Source organism: Rhinopithecus roxellana, chromosome 14 (genome assembly GCF_007565055.1).
Source record: "Rhinopithecus roxellana isolate Shanxi Qingling chromosome 14, ASM756505v1, whole genome shotgun sequence".
In the NCBI taxonomy this organism is placed as follows: domain Eukaryota; kingdom Metazoa; phylum Chordata; class Mammalia; order Primates; family Cercopithecidae; genus Rhinopithecus; species Rhinopithecus roxellana.
The window spans coordinates 111,081,807-111,103,534 of NC_044562.1; the positions used below are offsets into that span (position 1 = coordinate 111,081,807).

Here is a 21,728-nt window from a genome sequence, read left to right on the forward strand (position 1 = left end):
ACATTACAAAGGTCATCTTAGTAGACTACCAACGTCAAGACTTCATATTTTGTGAGGGAAAAATAAAGTACCAATTTTTTTGGGCCACTCTGGATACACACTGAGCACAATTCCTAAATGATACACATTATCTAAAAATTTGCACATAAGATTAAAGAAAAAATTTTGTCATGGGTTTAATAAGTATTTGGCTAGCATATATTACTAAATAATAGGGTTCACATGTCAAATCATATTTAATATGAAGACAGAGGACAGAAATAGAAAGAATTAACAGCTGGAAAATTAGGATACATTAAAACTGACCCAGATAAATAAATTTATATTTCATAAAAAGAAATGTTTAGTTTATTTTTAGTAATGTGAAAAATTATTTTTAAAATTATAAGAAACAGCTTTAACAGTACCAGGAGAGCTTATACTACACTGTAAAAATAAATTTCTAGAAATTAAAAATTGCTTAAATATTAATTTTGTCTTTTTGTGTTTTAAGTGAAGACATTTTTGAAGATCTTTAAACCTAACTTTAAGTCTGGGGCCTTTAAAACAAAGATCCAACTAGAAGTGTACAATAAATATGGGATGGAAGAAATTTTTTTTTAGCGTACTTTTGGACCCATGATTTTGATAAATTTGTAGTGATTATCATTGTAAGGGATTATGTTAATATTTTTATATCCTCATCATATTCCAGAAAAAGATACAAGGCATGTCACAAAGATTCATTCAATAGAGCATCATTAAATTCATAGCCCTTCATCCTACTGCATTAATATTTAACAATTTTTCAAGACATTTATTGAATGAATGGTTATATTATGGACTTTGGTAGGTCTCAGAGGAACAATGAAAAACATGATGTCTCCATTGTGAAAAAGCTTATCATCTAAAATGGTAGACACATGAGGGCACCACTATGATAACAGGTTGAAAGTTAGCAACAGCAATAGGAACAAGGTTCTATGGGAACAGAGAAAATAGAATAAATTTGACTTGGAGATTTGGAGAAACCCTTTAAAAAGGATTTGCTCATGTGAATTTATCTCTGAAATGAGCAGCTAGGTAATCAAAGGCTGCAAAGCAATGTGAGCAAAGAAACAATCATGGACTTCTATGATAAGTCCAGGTAACAGAGAAACAATTCAGTGAATCCTGAAAATAGATTAAGAAGGGGTAAAAAATGAGATGCAAGACCAAAAAGGTCATTTGAAATAGATCTCTAAGAAGGACCTTAATGATATGCTAAAGAATTTGAAATTTAACTTGTAGAGCTTTTGAAGGTTTTTAACACCCAGGAGTTACATGCTAATTCAGAGAGATCCTTCTATTGACAATGTAGAGTATTTAACAAACCACATGATGAGGCGTAGTTTTATTTTAGAGAAACATGTTAGTCTTGGGTTTAGATTAACCTTGACTGAGGGCTGGCAGGAGTGACAGGATCAGCCCTTCAGATCCTTTTCAATCTTAAACCCTGTGACTTATGTCTCCGTCAAAGGAAACAAGTTCCAGGCAAATTCTTATAAATGACAGAAGTGGCAGAACTCTAAAGCCACTTGGGTGAAAATCATAAAGGCATTGTGATTTCAAATACCAAATGAGTTTGACAAGAAGCATATAAAGTGCACAATCCCTTACTAGCTAACAACGGAATTTGAGAAGAAAAAAAAAAAAAAAAAAGTCACATGGAAGACATTCTTATAGCAAGTGAAAAGGCAGTTTCAACTATCCTACTGGGAAAGCCAGATAAAAATTTGACTGACCTAAATCCTTTTTAGCCTGCATCATTTCGCAAAGTAGCCTCTACTGCTCTGGAAGGCCCAAGGGACCTATCTGTGCATATGCAATCTAATTAAATGCATGTAGTTAAATGCATGTAGTAAGGACTTAATTGTGTAGAGCATTTTGCTAGGTACAGCACTAAAAGAATCCTGTTAGACTGCCTTCCTGGATTTTCTAATCCACAAATAGCAAATAGATGTAGATATACATCTAGTTGAGGTAGAAGAAAGAATGTATTCAAGCATAGGAATAGGCAAAATTATATGTACCAACAATGAATGCTTCATGAGCATCAATCAATAAGTGGAACAACACCTCGATTAGCTCTATTTCAAGGGGAACCACAGCTAAGGGTCAGAGAATAAATGCCAGTGACCAGATCTCACTCCTGAGACCTACTGGAAGGGTAAAGAAAAGGTTTGCTCTATTCAGGTTTGACAGCTCTAAACGGCAAGGTCGACTCAAGCAGTCTGAGGCACAGCATGTCACAGGAGTGATGTGCTGAAGAAAGAAGAAACAAACCAGCCACGGCACAGCATGAATCTGGGGATACAAGCTCCTTTCCTTTCCTTTTGTTTTCTCCTCTGTTTTTGTTGCTGTTGTTTTTGTGCCATTCTAACAAGAGCATTTAGCCTTACAGAGGGAGACCCAGATATAGGTGTCAGCTAAAAGGCAGGAACTCATACAATTTCTACTAAATAGAAGGTGTGAATCTGGATTGAGGAAGCAACACGTGAAAAAGTTTTAAGTTGGGGTGCAGTGTGAATTTTATCCCTGAGACCAAGTACATGGTATATGAGATCAGAATTCTTAAGTCCCCTGAGTGATTGGTTTGATGACAATCAGCCAAGTATAGCATGCGATCAGAACTGTCGATACTAACAGAACTCCCTGTCCTTGAGCCCCTGCACAGTGGTAAGTGAATCAGTGAGGCACATATTTTCCCATAAAACACAGCCGCAAATAACAATATGAACACATTTACTAAAAAACACAGAACAGGAAAAATAAAAATTCTACAAAATAACAACATGTAATTTATACATTTGTAATTCGTGATTCATACATTTGGAACATGGTTCATATAGACAAATGATTTTTACATTTGTTTATGGGACAAAGAGGCCCTTTTGTGATAGAATACCCTTATGAAAACATGTAGCTCTATTTTGCAGATGTTATTCTTTCCTGATTAAGAAAATAATTAACAGAAGCAGGAATAAGGGAACAATTCTCTTGATAGTATGAGACTTCAGTAGGGCAGACGCTTCACAGGAAGCAAGCAGAAGTGCAGACAAAACTACATTTTGGCTAGTCAACCCCCAGGGTTTTAGAATTGCAAAAAGCATTTGATAATTGCATGCCATGAGCATGAACCCACTGCTGAAAACCCACTGGTAAGTATGTATCAATAAATTGGAAGTGCCTGATCTTGCATTTACATAGTGCCTTAAACTATGCAGATCTCAAAATCACTGGCCAAATTTATTGATTATGTATACTGATTGCTTAAGCAGGAATCATTTCATGCACCAATGAAGTACAGTCATTTCTGTATCAAAATGTAGCAGCATTTTATTGGCCCACAATTTTATATAACACCCAGTTACTGTGAGATGTAGCCCTCTGGCCAAATAAAAGTGCATCGGTATTTAGTGAATTATAATAAAATGACAAGTGCATATAATACAACATGATTAAAATCACATAATAAAATTTTTCCATGGCAAGTAATAAATACATAAGAGATTTTATAAAAAGCAAACAGACAGAAAGTAACTCCCACTACATGTGGGAGTTTTAGAGTGTGTTAGTGTGGGGTGAGGAAGGATAAAAGGGTGTCACGAAGGCTTTGAGGTTGGTTAAAAACTCAAAACAACTTAGTAGAACCTAACAAGAAAGTTATATTGAACGTTAAGTTTTGGGATAAGGAGTGTTTTTTTAAAAAAATTCCACCTGGCAAAATTTAATTTGATCTAATATAAGGTCAAAATAAACTCTAGAGTTAATGAAGTAACTGAAAGTCAAGAATGAATCTGAATTATAAAATAAGATCAGTAATTTATACTTAGCTTTAGTGGTATCCAAGGCCAGTATCTTGGAGGACCACACTTAAAAACTGCCAGGAAACTTACAAAAATGAAAAATCAACTTTCCATAGGAGTGCTTTGGAGAAAAGCACACACACAGGTAGTTTGCATCAGCTCTGCCCTGTGCTAGGAAACTATATCTTTGATTTCATGCTCGTGGAAAATACATTGCAAAATTAATCATATTGCTAAATATTTCATAACTATGGAAAATATCTTTAGTGACTTACTAACTTTCAAGGTGCTTGGTGTTGAATAAAATGAAGACTGGTCTGAAAGTGAACCTACAGGATTAATTATCAATTGACTATCACTCTATAAATAAAATAATTATAATTGGTGTAATATGTTGGCAGATAGATGCAACAATACAAGAAAATGAATCAACTGTCTGTCTGTGGCTACATGTAACCTTGGCTGAAAATGGCTAACCTCATGGTCCCCAGAATTGGCAGGAGTTAGTATATGATTCTAAAAATATTTTATATAGAAATTGCTTACATAGTTATTGAAGCTTGTAACAAAATTTTGTTTTTAATTACTTTTACAATGTATTCAAGTAGCACACAAAACTTCAAGATGGAATAAAACCGGAACACTAAGGAAATACAAACTGAGGACCCAACATTATTTTAGGCAGCACTAGAAAATTGCTAGAATCCCATGGGACAAGTTCTAATAAGTTTTAAAAATAATGTATTTACTTGCAATATGAAACATTTTTTAAACACAGATAAACACAATACTATTTAATAACCTATAATGTCCTCATATAATAAACTCACAAAACATAATGCAATTTATTCCTGTACCAGCAATTTTTAAAATAACTATTTTATCTTACTGAATATGTTTTTGGAGCTGAGGAAGTTGTAAGTTACATTTAAAAATTAGTCTTTGTACATTTCAACATTCTGCAAATGATTTGGAAATAAATCAAAAAGAGTATGATGCATCATTAGATTCCCACCAGCAGTTTATTAATTTATGTATAATTATCATTTGCACAAATTATTATGAAGGAAATGACAAACTACCAGTGCTCAAAACATATTCTCCTTACCTGATAAGAAAAGAGAACTGTAATTCAAATATTTCTAAATGGGAAATCAATTACAATTTGTTATTTCAAATTATGCTTTCTTCCACATTAAAAAAGTAGAAAATCTCCAAATAAGTATGTATAAAAATAATTAAGAACTAGACATCACATACTGAAAATAAAATCTGTGTCTTTAAAGCATAAAAAGTATACAATGTTTCATCTTTTTCATTCAGAAATGAAGGGTGGGATGGCAATGTTTTAAAATGTTCTCTATGTTCCTTACTTAACACACACAAAAAGCATTGATCTTTCAATTTCTCTAAGGCTCTTCCACAAGAAAAACAACATAGTCAAAGCAGATCAAATAACTAAGGGGGAAATGCAAGATGGCTGTCACTTAACGCAGAACACCTAACAAAACTCAACAGCGATATTGGAAATTCCCAAATAGAAGATGCTTACCATCCTTGTTCTCAGCTAGATACACTTTTTTTGCAAAGTGGTTTGTCATTGTTTAGCATTGTGTATAATGTGTATAATATTATAATACTTATCATGAAATGAACGCACCTTTGCCTTCACACATTTACCTTCCCTTCTCTCTTAAATAAGATTTCTCAGCATTTCACTAACACAGTTTTACTGTTTCTACTTCACTTGGCTTCAGTCCTATCTTTAACTCCTATTTATTTATTGGCACTCGGGGCCCAATTTTGCAGTAACTCCTTACAATAACTCTTCCAGGTCTGAGATTTTATTTCGAAAATCGGTTAAGCAGGCCAACTTTACTAGGCATCTGTCACACTAGATACCAAGAGAGAACCATCGAAGAGGAGATACACAAATAACAGCTCACATTTATTGAGCACCTGTTAAGCGCCACGCACAACAATCAGTACATTACATGCATTGCCACCTCAACCCTCATGTCATTACAATTATAAGGTGGATGAGAAATCTAGCTCATAGTGCTGTGAGAATTAAACGAGTTAATATTATGTAAACCACTTAAAAGAGACCTTCTTGCCCAGTAAGAGACCTGGGTTGTATTCTTGTTAGCTACTATGACTATCATCTCCATTTTAAAGAAGAAGTAACTAAGTTCCATGCAGGCTATGTAACTGTCTTCTGTCATACTTCTAGTAATTAGATATAGGAATTTTTAAACTACATTTATGTGATTCCCGGTACCACAAAATTAAACTTGTGCCTTTAACACTTAATTGTGTTTTACTGTCTCCTCCTAACTTGAATCTCTATATTTATCTTATTTTAGAATGAAGAGGAAGTTAATATGCTAAAAGGTCCTAAATAATTGCCAAGAACTGCAACTTTAATATGTAACTTAATGGACCCCAGATTCATCAACCACATGAAATAACAGGACAAAAGAGCTCTAACTGCCCACAAGTTACTGTCCTCAAATCAAGATCACCCAGAAAATGGTAAAATGAGGTGACCAAGAGAGACTGTAATCACAAACTGTCAACAGAAACCAGATATTCACAGCTTTAAAGACTGCCTCATTGTTAATTTTTTTCTTTCTCAGTTCAGGATCCCCTATCCTTTCATACTATAAAAGACTAGGTTTTACCATATGAATTAATTATTTTTTTCCTCAGTTTTCCACAATACCTTTTTGTGGTATATGTATCCTACACTATGGGGGGAAACTGGGAACCTTCCTCATTTCTCTCTCTCTCTCTCTCTCTCTCTCTCTCTCTCTCTCTCTCTCCATTTCTGTCTATAGAAAGCTAACTATGATTATTTTTTAGTTAGCTGATTCATGTTCATAGTTAAGAATGCTAAAGCATGAACATGTTACACAGCAACAACCAGCAGGTTAGTAAATTTTTTGTGGGAACTACCCATATGCTCACATTAATTAGGAATAGCTAGTATCTTTACAGCAACTATTCTGATCAGCTACAAAATTAGTGTTAGCCCAAGGATACTAAGGAGTGAACATTTCGAGAGCAGCCGCTGATCTAAGGTGGCAATATCTTCACATCTGTGAACGTTGAAATGGCCATCCTTCATTTACCAATTCTTCTGTAAATCTGCAGGCACATCAGGTAATCACAGTAACTGGTACAATGCAATAACAGAGAGAACTGTAAAATTTACTGCCTCTATCTGGAATCCACTACTAAATGTTGTTTCAAATTATTCCTCAGTGCTTTGAAAGTGTTTAGGAAAACAGAGGTGAAATGGTGATACGATCTTTTAAAGAATCATCTTCTAACGTGCATCTTTACATCAGCAAATAAATAAATAAATAAGCCATAGGAAAACAAGGCCTTAAAAAATGAAAAAAGTTATATTAAAACAATTATATTTAGGTTCCGTGTATACACATTCATAAAACTAAAGATGTATTATTCTGATTTGATTGGTAAAGTCAGTTAGACACAAAGTAAAGAATCAAACTTAAAGGACACAGGACAGAGACTGAAGACCATTGTTAAGAAGGCAATGAACACCTTTACTCTAATGAAGACCCAGGGCAAGTAAGAGCTCTATATCAGTCTCAGGATTTATACCTAGAAAAATTCTAATTCACTTTATTCTCAATAAAATGATAGACCTATCTTCACAAAATAAACAGACTACAAAGTGGTACTGGGTATTTTTAAATACCAGTTGCTTTATTTTTATTTATTTTCTTTTTCTTGAGACAAAGTTTTGCTCTTGTTGCCAGGCTGGAGTGCAATGGCGCAATCTCGGCCCACTGTAACCTCCACCTCCTGGGTTCAAGAGATTCTCCTCCTTCGCCCCGGCCGCCTGAGTAGCTGGGACTACAAGCATGTGCCACAATGCTCGGTTATTTATTTATTTATTTATTTATTTGTATTTTTAGTAGAGACGGGGTTTCACCATGTTGGTCAGGCTGGTCTTGAACTCCTGACCTCAGATGATCCACCCGCCTCAGCCTCCCAAAGTCCTGGGATTACATGCCCAGCACCAGTTGCTTTAAAGATGAGGAAGCTGACATTCAGAGAACTTAAATGACATGTTACAGACTTTTATTAATGGCTTTATCAGGACTAAATCCAATGCTCCCCTCAGTCCCATAATGTAGTACTATAGGGAATTATTGCTATGACGTTCAGTGACAGAAGTGCCAAGAATTTATATTTCTTTATATAGTAAAGCCCCTCAACCCCAACCAGTTCCTCTCCCCAGAGGAACTCACTTTTAATTGTTTATTAGCTCTATAATAGAACATTTAAATCCCAGTATCTTTATGGATCATGATGACTCCACAGAGAGTGGCTGGAATATGTGGAAATCTGGGAAGTACACACTCATCAAAGCATAATTGCATTTTTTTCCTCAAAAAAATTAAAGCATACTTTGACCAAGCAGACTCAAAGTAGTTTAGCCATTATCTAAGTCACTTCACATCATATTCAGAACTTCTCTGTATCTTTCCTCCTAATGTAGTCATTATTCCTCGTGTTGGTTATCGTTGTAACTTTAAGGACTGTATCAGTGCTATTTCTTATATCAACTATAGACATTATCTCTTGACTCCTATTTTGTTATATGCTACTCTTCCAATCCCTAACATTTCCTTCAACTCTCTCCAGTCCCCATATCTAATTCCTAACCTCAGCCACCTGTATGTTTATCGTGATATTGTCAGTCTTGATAATAACTGCATTTTGTTCTATCACCAAAATTATCTTCCACATTTTAAGTAAGATTGACTGAAAATCAATCAAAAGATGAAAGTCAGTAAATACCATGTATATTTAATTCAAAAATATTATTCATGTTGGAGCCAACTAAAGTCCTATGGTTATTTTGCTTTTTTGCATATTCTTTTGTTTTTCCTGACATTTCTACTTTTTTCTTTGTACATTTTTTGTCTTTTTAAATACTCCTTAAACATTACATATTCTGTAATTTCTCCTTTTTGTCCCAAATCCTCCCACCAACCAAACCCTCCATTTCCTTATACCAATCCTACACCAGGTTGAAACAATACAATTTATTCACCTTCTTGGACTACTTCACATAGCTATTATGCCATGTCTTTCTCTTTTTCTTAACCATAGTTTGCTGGGGTTCAACCTCAAGTAACTTTTCAAGAAAGGTTATATTTAAGGAAGATAACCTTTGTCTTTTTATGTCTTAAAATGTCTTAATTCTACCCTGACACTGGATATTTTGACTGGGTATGGTATGCTGAGTTGTAAATCATCTTTCCTCAGAAATTTGATAATTATCCTCAATTCATTAATGCTTGCTCTAACTGTATTTTTTGCTTTCTTACCAGACTTTCAATTAGTTGGAAGTCATGCTTCATGGAGACTCACTGTGACTCATATTTTCCATCTTGTTTCATTTTTGTTAGAATTGACAGATTTTTCTCCATTTAATTTACAAATTTTCCCTTAAAATATTTGAAAATATTCAATTTCCAAAAGTTTTGCCTGCTCATTTAGTGTTCCTTTTCTGTATTATCCACTTGTTTTATGAATGCAATATTTTCCTGGATCTTTTCAAGAATTATATATATATTATATATATGTATATTATATATATTATATAACATTTGTCTCTTTCATGGTCTTCTAATTGTGTGTTTCTTGCAAAGTCATTTTGTTGTTACTGGTTTCTTTAACTTGGTCTTTTTTTTTTCATGTTGCAGACATTTTAACATTTTTGTTCTTACGTTATTTCTTAAATGTCTGTGATCCTTGATTGCTGTTTTATATATTTAAGAATGAAGGAATACCAGCCTGGGCAGCATAGTAAGATCCCCCATTTCTACAAAAATATAAAAGTTAACTGGGTGTGGTGAGACGTTTCTGTAGCCCTACTTACTTTGGAGGTTGAGGCAGGAGGATTGCTTTAGCCCAGGAGTTTGAGGTTACATGTAGTGAGCTATGATCATGCCACTGTATTCCAGCCTGGGCAAGAGACCCTGGTTCAAGGAAAAAAAAGTAAAGAATATAAAGGAATAGAAAATGCAGATCTCTGTGAACCTGAGTGGGTCTTGTGGACTAGAAGACTTTGCTTTAGGGCAAGCAAAAAGCTGACCCATCAGGCTTACAGGCTGTAAGTGCCAAAATAAAAGGGGCATTGTTTTTCTAAGACCCATCCTTAGTTGCCCTTGCTGTCCCTTGGCAGTTAGTATATGTTAAGAGTGGATAGTTAGGTGAGCGAGTAAGAAAAACTTACTATAGAGATGTTTACACAGAAAGTAGAGTTGTGAATACAAGGCTATTTCATCTATACATGTTTGATAAATTATTTTGTTTTAGCCCCAGACTCTCATTTCTGTTCTCTACTTTTTTCAACATTATTGAACCTCATCAAGCCTTTGGGGCCTTAATATGGGCAGAGTGAATCTCCTCAACTTCAAGCCACCAACCCACTTCCCCCACTCCGCCGACCTCCCACTACATACTAGGCAGTTTCCTTTGCCTTGCTTTATTCTCTACAATTTGTAACAGCTTTATAATTTTTAATCCCTCAGTTTAATGCTTGAATTAATGAGTTTTCAGGAGGTAGTTTAGATAAAAATAGTTCTTATTCCTTCCTCTTAAAATGGATACTCATCTATTGAAAACTAAGAAGCTATACTTTAAAATGTCTAAAATGAAAAAAACCCAAGAGCCAACAAAATTATTACACTGTTGCCTATCACCATAATCACGACAGTAATAATGTTCTTCAGAATGATTCAAATAAGGATCTCTGTTGAGATAGATATGAATTGCCCATCTGCACAGACCTTAAGGTCCACAGGGTAAAATTGATGCTACTGATTTCATGTTCAAAATGCCTTATATTCTGTTCTGTTTGTGGGAAATGAGAAAACTGATGAACATTTGCAAAAAAAGATTAATTGAAGTTCAAAATTATTTGAGATAGCTGCAAATATTTTACATTTGTGGAAGTTAGTTTTCCTTACGAAAGGAATGGAAATGATGTATATGTTATCCCACTTGAATTAGAATTTTATACAGATAATAGGAATTTGTGCATTGTAGAAGCAAAAATGGGACTATTGTTGTCTGCAACAGCAAATGATGTGTCTCATAACTAGCAATTCAATGTGTTAATTCAGCTGTGCCATCCAATTACCTACAATTCATCTCAACATTAGTGTACAACAATAAAAGTATTTTAAAAATCTTTGACAAAATGTCTACTCCAGGTCATGAAAATAGGGGAAATACTATCCGTAAGTCTGACAGTGGGTACCACAGAATATAAATTGTTAAAATTATTTATCACAGTCTATCAATATCACAATGATTTTTGATGTGAAGTCAGTAATCTAGCGTTAATAATGAAACATACGTTGTTTTATTTTTAAAAAGTCTGACCAAGTAATGTGAGAATCGTGTGGCAACTGAAATTGGCATCCCCTCAAATAACACGGCACTCCTTTGGAGCTATGGCCTGCCACCTGTCAACTGACCACTGGGCCCAAACACACAAATCTAAAAGGAGACAAAAGTAATGAGATGCAAATTTAGTATCCCCATCCTCCTGTTAAATGACCTAGATGCAAGAGCTATAGTATCGCTTACCTTTTCAGAAACTAAATGATGAACAGCCTTTTTTTATTTCCTTTTTTGTTGTTTGTTTTGTTTTGTTTTGTTTTACCAGAATCAAGGACATCAATACATAGTTCAGTCTGGCTACATGAAGATTTATTAAGTCATAAAAGAAAGACAACTTAAAGTGAAAAGCACCATGAAGAAGAATGGAAAGAAGAACAAAGAAAAAGATATGGGGCAAAGAAAAAGAACACTGAAAAATAATAAACACAGTATTTACCTTAAGAAAAAAATAAAAAGGTATGCTTAAAATCTATAATATATGAATAAAATCTGCACCATATTCAGTGACAGACTGTGTCTAATATTTTTCAGGACAAGTGATATATAATCCTATTTGAGACTTAATGATCAAGAGAATCAAAGAAATATAAGCCTCAGGAATCCTGGTGAAATTTGCTACAAGAAAAAGAGAAAAGATGGTATTGAGTCTTGAAAGTAAAATAGTTAGTAACCCCATAAACCCTTAACTCATTTACAGAATTGGAAATTGCATTGTTTCTAAATGCTGATTTTTAACTTTTTTTTAAACCACACAAGTGGAATGACTCATTATTGGCGGTTTAGAATTCAAATAATCTACATAATTTAATCAAACATCGGTCTAAAATAAAATTTATTTTAAAAAACACTAAAGAAAAGCCATATTACAAGATTATTTTAGTGCATTAAACAAAAATATTAAATAACAGAAAAGGAGAAAATGTACTTTCTTAAAGATTAATACATTGGTTTTCACAAGTGATTATAAATTACAAATATTCCATTTTATACAAAGCTTACAAAATTATTAAGAAAAAATCCATAAATTTAGGTAGAATTTCCCCAATCCTGCCATAAACATGAGTATTTCCTAATGTAATTTAAAGATCTTATGAGGAGCATTATAGGGAAATAAAATGTTTCTTATTTAGTATAGTTACAGATGTAAATCTTAGTTATGTATTGAAGTATATATGGTTATTCTGTTATGGGTTGAAACAAACAGCTATTTCTTTTCCAAATCTGTTAATATTCTTGTCTGCAACACTATGTAGTAGTGATTATTAATACTGGTTTGGTCTATGTCTAATTAGAGGCCAAGTCAATGATGACACTACCTGAGGAAAACCACTCTGATTTTTCCGTGTTTATTATCCCATTCATAATTATATTTATTTCTTCATCTGGTGCCACAACTTCTAAAACATAAACTTGTAAAAACATTTCCAACTCTAGAAATACCAGCTTTTATTCCTTCACTTTCAAAAGCAAAACTTACTCAAATAGGGAAAAGACACAGAAATCTGTATTCTATTTTCAATTCTGCTACTTCAAGTTTTGTGACTTAAAGCACGGCTGGGATCAGTGGCTGATGCCTGTAATCCCAGCACGTCGGGAGGCTGAGGCAGGAGGATTACTTGAGGCCAGGAGTTTAAGATCAGCCTGGGCAACATAGTGAGACTCTGTCTCTACCAAAAAAATAAAAAATAATAATTATCCAGACATGGCAGCACAATCCCGTAGTCCTAGTTACTTGGGAGGCTGCGCCAAGGGGCTCAAGGCTGCAGTGAGCTATAATTTTGCAACTGCACTCCAGCATGGGTGACAGAGGGAGACTCTGTCTCAAAACACACATACACACACACACACATACACACACACACGTAGGTAGTTTTAATTATTTCATCAAAATTGGCATCATCCTTGCCCTTCCACTGATCTTCTTACACTGGCCAACTTACTTAACCTTTCTGTGCCTCACTTTCCTTGTCTCTAAAATAAGGATACTAATAAAATCAACTTTTGAAGGTCTTTATGATTAAATGAATCAGTATCTGCAAAGCACTTAGAACAGCTCTGGAGCATAGTAATTGCCATGTTTTGTTAAATACATCTGTTAAGTGATATACTACAAGCAGATTAGTTGCTTGAAATGTCACTGCACCTCAGTATCACATAGGAAAATGTGTATAAATAGATTCTGTGGATCTATCCCAGTTAAATGAGACTCTGTATCAGTGGGACCTGAACACCTGTAACTAAAATAAATAAATAAGCTCAAGGTAATTTGGATTTACAAACTGCTTTGGTAGAAATGAAATTAATGTCTTAGGTCAATTTAGCCACATTTCACACACTCCACCAGTATTCTTTTCCTCTTTGATGGCCCAAATAGAAACTATCTAAAGCAACCTGGGATATAAAAGCAACCGCCAGTTTTACAAAAGCACTAAGTAAACTTGCTTTGCTTTCGCCAAGGCAAAGTAAAAATGGAGCAAACTGATCCCTACAGGTTGGGATGTGTATTTTGGAGGAAGGATGGAGAAATTAGCTCTGACAAGCTCTTTTTGTCATTGCCCAATATTCATTTCCAATCCCAGGACACACAGTGGCACCATCTTAGTGTCAGTAAATGGTGGTTAGCTACCCAGAAGGAACAAGTCATCCCTACGAACAAGTCATCCCTAGGAACAAGTCATCCCATTATGAAAATGAGTACAATGTGGAAAAATGTACAGGGAGCTTAATTTATCCTCTTTAAATAACTTTTATTTTGAGATTCCGTTCTTCCATGTTATTTGGTGTTAAAATGTCCACTCTTATAAAATTGTGATGATCGAAGTAGACTTTTTAAATCATTCTTACTGTACAAAAGAAAATAATCACATAAAGTTTACCATTTGATTTTTTTAAATTATTAGTCAGTGAAAATGTTAGACTGAGAACTATTAGATTATTGGCTTCAAGGCAGAATAAACTAGTGTCATCCTTGACTCTCACACATATGAGCTATGTGATTCTGAGAAGGTAAGGCCTCATTTATACAATGGGAACAGTAACATACTATTACTCATATTGTTGTTACAAAGATAAAACATGTTAAGACCTGCCAGATGTTTACTTACCACAGTACAAGTACAAAGTAAACAGCCAATAAATTTTAGCCACTTTACCAATTTACAACCCAATACACCATCTTAACTTCTTCATAAATAAGTTGGAATGGATATACCTTTATATATATTTCATTCCATTTTTCTTTCTTTAAACTAATGGTTGTATTTCATTGCGGTCTTGATAGTCATATAAATCTCACCCTCTCTATCTGAAACTAATTATATAATAATAATAATCTTAAGAGGAAATTAAGTCAGTTATTATGCTTCTAAGCTACATAATCCTCCTAATATGTCAAAATCCACTTTATTAACCAAAAAGATGTGCTTTGCTTGTAATATCAAGGCAATTAATATAAGACAAGAGACCAAGTTGACATTTACTACTATCTTCGAGATGTTATTTGGATGATTTTTGATTGTGCTATGCTTTTAAATTCTTCTTTCTGTTTACAGTGGCTACTCACCACATGCATTATGTTCACCAAAGTGTCAACAAGCAGATTAATCACACTCTCCCGAAAATGTTGTGTAAGAGCTTAAATAAGATTTAAGTGACAATTCAGTGTAGCGGAATATATGAAACAGAGTCCCAATTAATTTCTCTTCATGTTAAAACCTTAACATGATATATCTTGGACAGCCCCCATCTATCTTAACAATGACCACATCTTTAAAAAATATGAAAGAAATCTAAGTATTTATTATGGACATTGTATTTAATTTTCTCACATAGTCTACAAGACGATAACAAATATATTCATATCTATGATAACAATAGTCATTCTTCTCCCTACATCCCTCTCAAACTATCTCGATAGGATTAACCATTAACCTGGAACAATTTTTAATAACTGATATTTTGAATTGCATTTGAGTTCATTTCTGAAGGGCAGGTAATTATGGTACTGTAGACATTAAGAGAGGGCCTGACAGTTCATGAGGACTCTAATTACAAGAACATTGAATGAAGTTGAGCCCTTAAAGGAAAAGCATGTCTCCCAACTTTAACTTACAATTTAAATTTTAGATCCCATCAATCTCTGTAGTGACAACTTTTAAAAATTAAGAATTTCATTTAAATGTATAAGTCTAAAGACATACTAAAAACAGCTTGAAAAGCTCATAGCTAAAAATGAATTTAGGGACATGAGAGCACACAGTAATCAGAATCACACAGATGTCTTTAGCCACCTGTAATCATTTCTTGGTAATCAAGCTAAGACCAATTAAATGTATTATAATAGATATACTACACTGAAAACACAGACCAGGTCTAAATATGAAATCAAGAAGAAACAAATATCAAGTGATTAAAGTCTGTTCAGTTTGTACTGCTCCTCCTAAAGACTAGAGATAATTGTTTATAATGCCTCAGATGGATGACTATTACTGAATTAAATGTATTCATTTTCATAAATTTCCTTGAAAAGCTAAATTTCACAATGAAAAACCAGACTTTTCAAACACAGGTATGCATATATTTGAATGGCAGAAGTCCTTCAACAATGTGCCTTCAGATAGAAATTGTAAACAGAAGTCTAATCTGATAAAATAATAAATGGTTTATCAAAGCAGACAGTGCCAGATCTTTAAACGTGATTTATGTTTTCAAACATATGCTTAGCCACTGTGTGTGTGTGTGTGTGTGTGTGTGTGTGTGTGTGTGTGTGTGTGTAGTGTGTGTGGGGGGGTGCTGTTAGAAATGTCATTAAATAGGTTGTCAAAATAAACATGAGTATATATATGTAGGTCTTGATTTGATGTTTCACATGTGTTTATTTTGATGACAAGAGCAGACGGAAGGATTTAGAACCAAAGCCCAGTTTAAATCCTTTGATAATTAGGCATATGGTCATTCAGACTTCAAAGCAGTGATCCTGTTAGATCCCATTAGATTTAAGATGTCCACATGTTCCTACCAATAGGGACACAAATACAAGAAGGTAATGTACTAAGAGTCGCTGTCAAGTATGTGTTGTTTGTTGCAAGAGGTTTCTATTGAGAATATCACGTCTAATAAGGCAAATTAGTTAAAGGTCATAACTATATGAAGTGTCCATTTTTAAAAGGACAATGAACACCTAACAGAGATATGTAGCATCATAATTTATTTTACACAGTAAGACTTAATTCTATTCATACTTCATTCCCAATCATTTTCTCAACTATTCTTATTATTCACAAACACCAGGATTCTCTTCATCTGCCCATTCAGAAAGAATAAAAATACCCATTTGTTACTTCTTATCTCACCCCTTTCCTAAAATCCCAAAGTTTTTATAAGCTGTACAAGCTCTAGCTCTACTACATGAAAATGTTCCTGTTACAACTACTATTTCTAGAAATCAAGTTGGCATGATAAAAACATTTCACTCTGACATAACCATTCAAGTTGAAATGACTGCCCAGTAAGTTAAAAAGTTAAACGCATTAAGTTAAACCTGTAAAACAAATAGAAGGTATCTCAAACAGTATCAGATTTTCCACCTTCACTACATCTTTACTATTTTTAAATATAAAAATTGGGTAGAGTATCAGATGATTTGTAAATAATATTTTTAAAGGAAAATTGCTTTGAACATGCTCCTGCACCATACTCATGGTAAATTACCAACTATTTTAAGAGGTGACTAGCATATCATCAAAAAAGTAGTACTGCTGCCCATGAATTCCTATTATTACTTTGAATTAGGAGGCATTATGTTTCCAGGTACTTTCGGAAATTCTCATATTCGTGCGTATCACACATCTCATATATATATATATATATATACACACACACACACACACACACACACACATATATGAAGCAGTAGGGGAATCCATAAACTACTTAGGGTAAGTGATTCAGCTTACAAATCAATATAGCCCCGAAGTATTTTAAGCTGATATATCTGTTCTTCATATTAAAAGAGAGAACTTTTCACTTGTTAGAAACCACATGAAAGTATTCACCCAAAAATGATGCCATGTCCCAATTTACTTTCAGGTAAGGAGGTTGAGAGATGCCACATTTCAGGGTCTCTACACTCATTTCTTCAATTCCGCGATGACTGTGTTAAAGAACACCAGCCAAGTTGTAAACTTGCAAAAAGGGGCAAATTCAAGCAATAACATGAACTACAAAGAAACAGAAGACTCCTGTTTCAAGAACCCTTCTACTAGTTCTCAATTATCATTCATAAAAAATCTAAATGAAACTTCCCAAAAAAGGAGTGGGGACGTGGAATTCAACTGTCGGCTCCTTAGCACAGCTGGTAACTTGGAAGCCTATGATTCACTGCATGCTAATCAATCAACCAACAAGTTTTTATTAAGCGCTTACTAGTTTCCCGACACTGTCCTAGGGACTACATATCTGAGACAGCCTCCATTCTCACATTCCCACTCGGGACTTTCTGAACTAGAATTAATCTATACCAACAGCACCCTATAATTCCTTTGGAAAAGCTTTCTATTCTTCCTCTCCAAAGCGGATCTGAGATATAGTGCCGCTACTTAAGCAAGTAGCTTAAGCCCTGGAATGGGATAAGCATCACAGAAATGGTGAAATAAAAGCATTTATTTAAACTAGCAGGAGCAGTCACGAAAATTCTCCATGGAATTGAAGGTGGATAGTGGCTAAAGGAAAGACGTGAAATCCTGGTTTGTAGCAAACAGTGCAGAAAAATGCACCTTTTTAATGTTCAAAGTCTGCCTTAGGCTATGCAAATTCTCCAAATCTATCCAATTCCTAAATCAAAGGAACAGGGTTTCAATATGAAGGTTCTTACTCTGCAGGAAACGAGGGGAAAAAAAAAACATAGAGATCGCGGGAGGGTGGTGCGGGGGGAATAAAGATTAGTAACGTAATGCAAAAGTCATTCATTGAGGAAAAGGAAAGGATGCGGGTAACACAAGGAGAATGATCCCGGAAGGTGAGAGGTCCAAAAGTAATTAACGAATAGGTAGACCTTACTTTTCAATATTCTTGAACCAGCAGGTTTCTTTAACACTAGAGGGCATGAACGCTAATGAGACAGAGAGAGAGACAGGGAGACAGCGAAAGAGAGACACAGAAAGAGGGAGAGAGAGAGAGAGAGAGAGAGAGAGAGAGAGACAGACTGATGAAAGGCAGCTTTCACATAAAGCTGAAAATACTCAAGGAAATCTGAAATTTCAAGGGGACTTTGGCAGCCAAGTTCCTTTAGCCTTGCGAATAAAACCTCTATGTTGTTATGCTGTTTCAGGGAAGGCTGACCACGATCTCTCCAAGGAAACCGCTTTCCTAAGCACTGAATACATAGTAGTTTAAGGCAGGCATACCTCAGTCCCCAAAAGCTCCTCTCCTCTGCTAGCAACACCTTTGCCTGAAGAAAGCTCCCACCCTTTCGAGCATCTATGTTAGCCTGTCCACTGTCCGTTCTCCTGCAGCTGGCTATAAAGGTTGGGGAGGTAGACTCTGCTTCTGGAAATTCAACTAACCATAGTCAAAGAATCGGGTATGCGGGAGGGGCTTGCGCAGCTTTCGCTGTCCGGAGTAGCAGCCTCAGTGCGCTCAGGTTCCCTGCAGCGCAGCGCCCTCAGACCCGGCGAGGGGAGCCTCCCGCGGCACCCTCCACTCTACGCCTTGCGTCCCTCATTCAGGTCCACAACAGCCCAGACAAGGGCAGGCCGTCTCCTCCGCGTCCCCGCTGACCCCAAACAGGAAAGTCTCTGCACCTGGAGATGCCCATTAGCTGGGTCAGAGCATGCTCCCCTAACCAAGACGCTTCAGGATCAGGGGGCTCGTGCTCGGGAAGACGGGGCAGGGAGATGACAGAGGGAGACAGAGACAAGCTGCGAGAAGCAGACACAGAAAGAGAACAAATGCTGCAAGACGGAGAGATAAGCGGAAAGACAGATTAACAGGGACACAGACATCCTAAGAAAGGGGGAAATATAGAATAAGGGAGAAAAAAAAAAAAAAAAAAACAGCTACATGGCCGGAGAGTGTGGACTGAGGGGACCAAGGCTCAGAAAGAGAAACAGAGGCAGAGACACACTTGGTGAGAATGAGAGGCAGGAGGACTCTGAAAAAGCGAGGCAAAGGGGGCAAGATAGGAAGGCAACCGTCGAGGAAGACACCCAAGACCTAGGGAGCGCCTGGTGTCGGGTCGAGGAGAAACGCCCGAAACGCAACCGGGGCTGCCTGCAGCTGGTGCGAGAAAGTTGCCTGGGCTTGGAGGGCCGAGTCACCTCCGCCGCGGAGCGTCACCAGAACGCAGAGGGGGCCAAAGCCCCCCCCAACTCAGCGGGGTAGCCGGAAAAGCAGAGCAGAAGGTGGGCGGAGGCAGAAAGTTCCGCGCCACGAGGTCCTCCCGCAACACCTGCAGCCGAGGGCGAGAGCACTCGGAGCTCCCGGGAGGCCGCCTCGCCAGGTCCGCCCGCGCCCCTGCCTTTGCCCTGGGACCGGCCCGGGTCGCTCGCCTCCGCGCCCTGGCACTCGCCGCCTGGACTTTGCGGTACCTAGCCCCGGGACTCCGGCAGCCCAGAGGGAGCTCCTCCCAGACAATCAAGAGGAAAAGAGAGGAAGCGAGAAAGAGACGGAGACCTGCTATCGTGGCCAACGATCCCGCGAAGAGGGAACGGCGGTCCACGCACGGGATTCAGCCTCCGATCAAGCCCAGCAGGCGCCGGCCGGCCGCGCCGAGTGCGGGGCGCGCCAAGCCCGCGCTCACCTGGAACCCGCGCCGGTCCGCGAGCGCCGCGCTCAGCCCCGGCTCCCGCTCGCGCCTCTCTTCACACTTCCCCGTGAGCAGAGGGAGCCGGCTCCGGCCTCGGCCAGCCCCAGAGAGGGGCCCTCATAGCGCAGCGGCGAGCTGAAAGGCTCCTCGAGCGCGGCCAGAGCGGACGCCGAGGCCGAGGAGGCGCCGAGAGCGAGCGAGGGCTGCTAGCACGTTGTCACCTCAGCAGAGCCGCCGCCGCCGCCGCCTGGTCACTTCGCCCCGGCCCCCGCCCCCCTCCCACCCCAGCCCGCCGCCTCCCGGTCCCTCCTCCTCGCGTGGTCCCTCCCCCTCTCGTAGCCCCAGCCTGGAGGCCTCTCACTGGGCTAGTATCATTTACGTAACCAGCACCCCCAGCCTCCTCCCTCCCTGCTCCCGCTCCTCCCCGGGCTGGGGCGGTGCGCACCGAGCGCGCTCCAGCTGCTCCTGGAGCAGGAGCTTCTGCGATGTGCACAAGTCCCGCGATACTTGGCAGGCACGGCCCCCAAGAGCAACCGTGGGGTCAACTCCTCTCTCCGGAGGGCGCCTCGCGACCCCTGGCCGCCTTGGGGCCGCACAACGTCTAAGCCGGCCTGCGTGCACCGCGTTCGCCCAAAGCACCAGGAAGCCTCTTAGAGGGGAGCTGGAGGATCAGAGATTGCCCTCGGGGAAAGCGCCGGCAACCCCACCCTTGCCGTCGGCTCTCCAGCGGAGAGATGCTGCGGGGTACTTGAGGCTTCCGCGCCCTCCGCAGAAAGGACGGAGGTTGGCCCCTTGTTGGTTACAGTATCTACACCCTGGGGGGATCCTAGTGTTCTGGTTGGCGGTGGCTACTGCCACCGAACGCACTGTAAGAGTACTGGGAACACAGAGCGCTTCCTTGTAGCTCTCAAATTTTTATGAAGCGGTAAAGCAAAAAGTGGGGCTTTGAATTCCTTTCTCAGGCAGTTAGGTATGGTATTAAACACACACTCACTCCGAAGTACCTGGACATTTGCATGTCTAAGTTAATGTGTAGTACCAGCACCCCCATGGTACTGAGTTTAAATACATGTGAAGATTTTGGAACAGTGCCTGGCACAAGGCAGAGACCTAAGACACAGGCATTATCAGCATCTGAAAGACTTGGGACCTGTCCCCCACTGCCATGGGAGAGGAACTTTTCTAGGAAATTGGGATTGCCGAGTTCAAGTGCCTGCTTGGCATTTTATTCGCTGTGGCTCTTGGCTAGTTTTGGCCCTTCGGGTGTCAGTTTTCTTGTCTGTAAGAACGGCTGACAGGGGTCCTTTCTTCTCACAGTGTCACTTCACATGTCTTATAGGATGTTTTTGGCAGAATTGGGGGAGGATATAACGGCTACATAAAAATATTAAGAGCCACATTTGACAAACATATGATACTATTAATCATAATCTAGTATGTCAGTGGCATTCTTGATGATACTCATGAAAGGCAATTTCCAGAGATATTATCTTTATATCTTTTCATGAGTCAATTATCATTTAAATTTCTATGTTAATAACTGTATTAATGTCTCCTCCTACATTGTCCATCCTGCCGTACTGTCAATTATGGAGCATTTACCAGAGATGCTTCTGTGCATGTGTGAGTACACAAGGTCC

General features: G+C 37.9%; 1 protein-coding gene across 1 annotated transcript in view; it reads right to left on the bottom strand.

Annotated features, from left to right (window-relative positions):
• Positions 1-20,341, bottom strand: part of GALNT13 (polypeptide N-acetylgalactosaminyltransferase 13) — a 605,545-nt gene extending 585,204 nt beyond the window's left edge. Inside the window, exon 1 of the mRNA XM_030917104.1 lies at positions 19,956-20,341. The gene's annotated coding sequence lies outside the window, so the exon portion shown is untranslated. The remainder of the gene's footprint in view (positions 1-19,955) is intronic.
• Between the last annotated feature and the right edge of the window lie 1,387 nt (positions 20,342-21,728).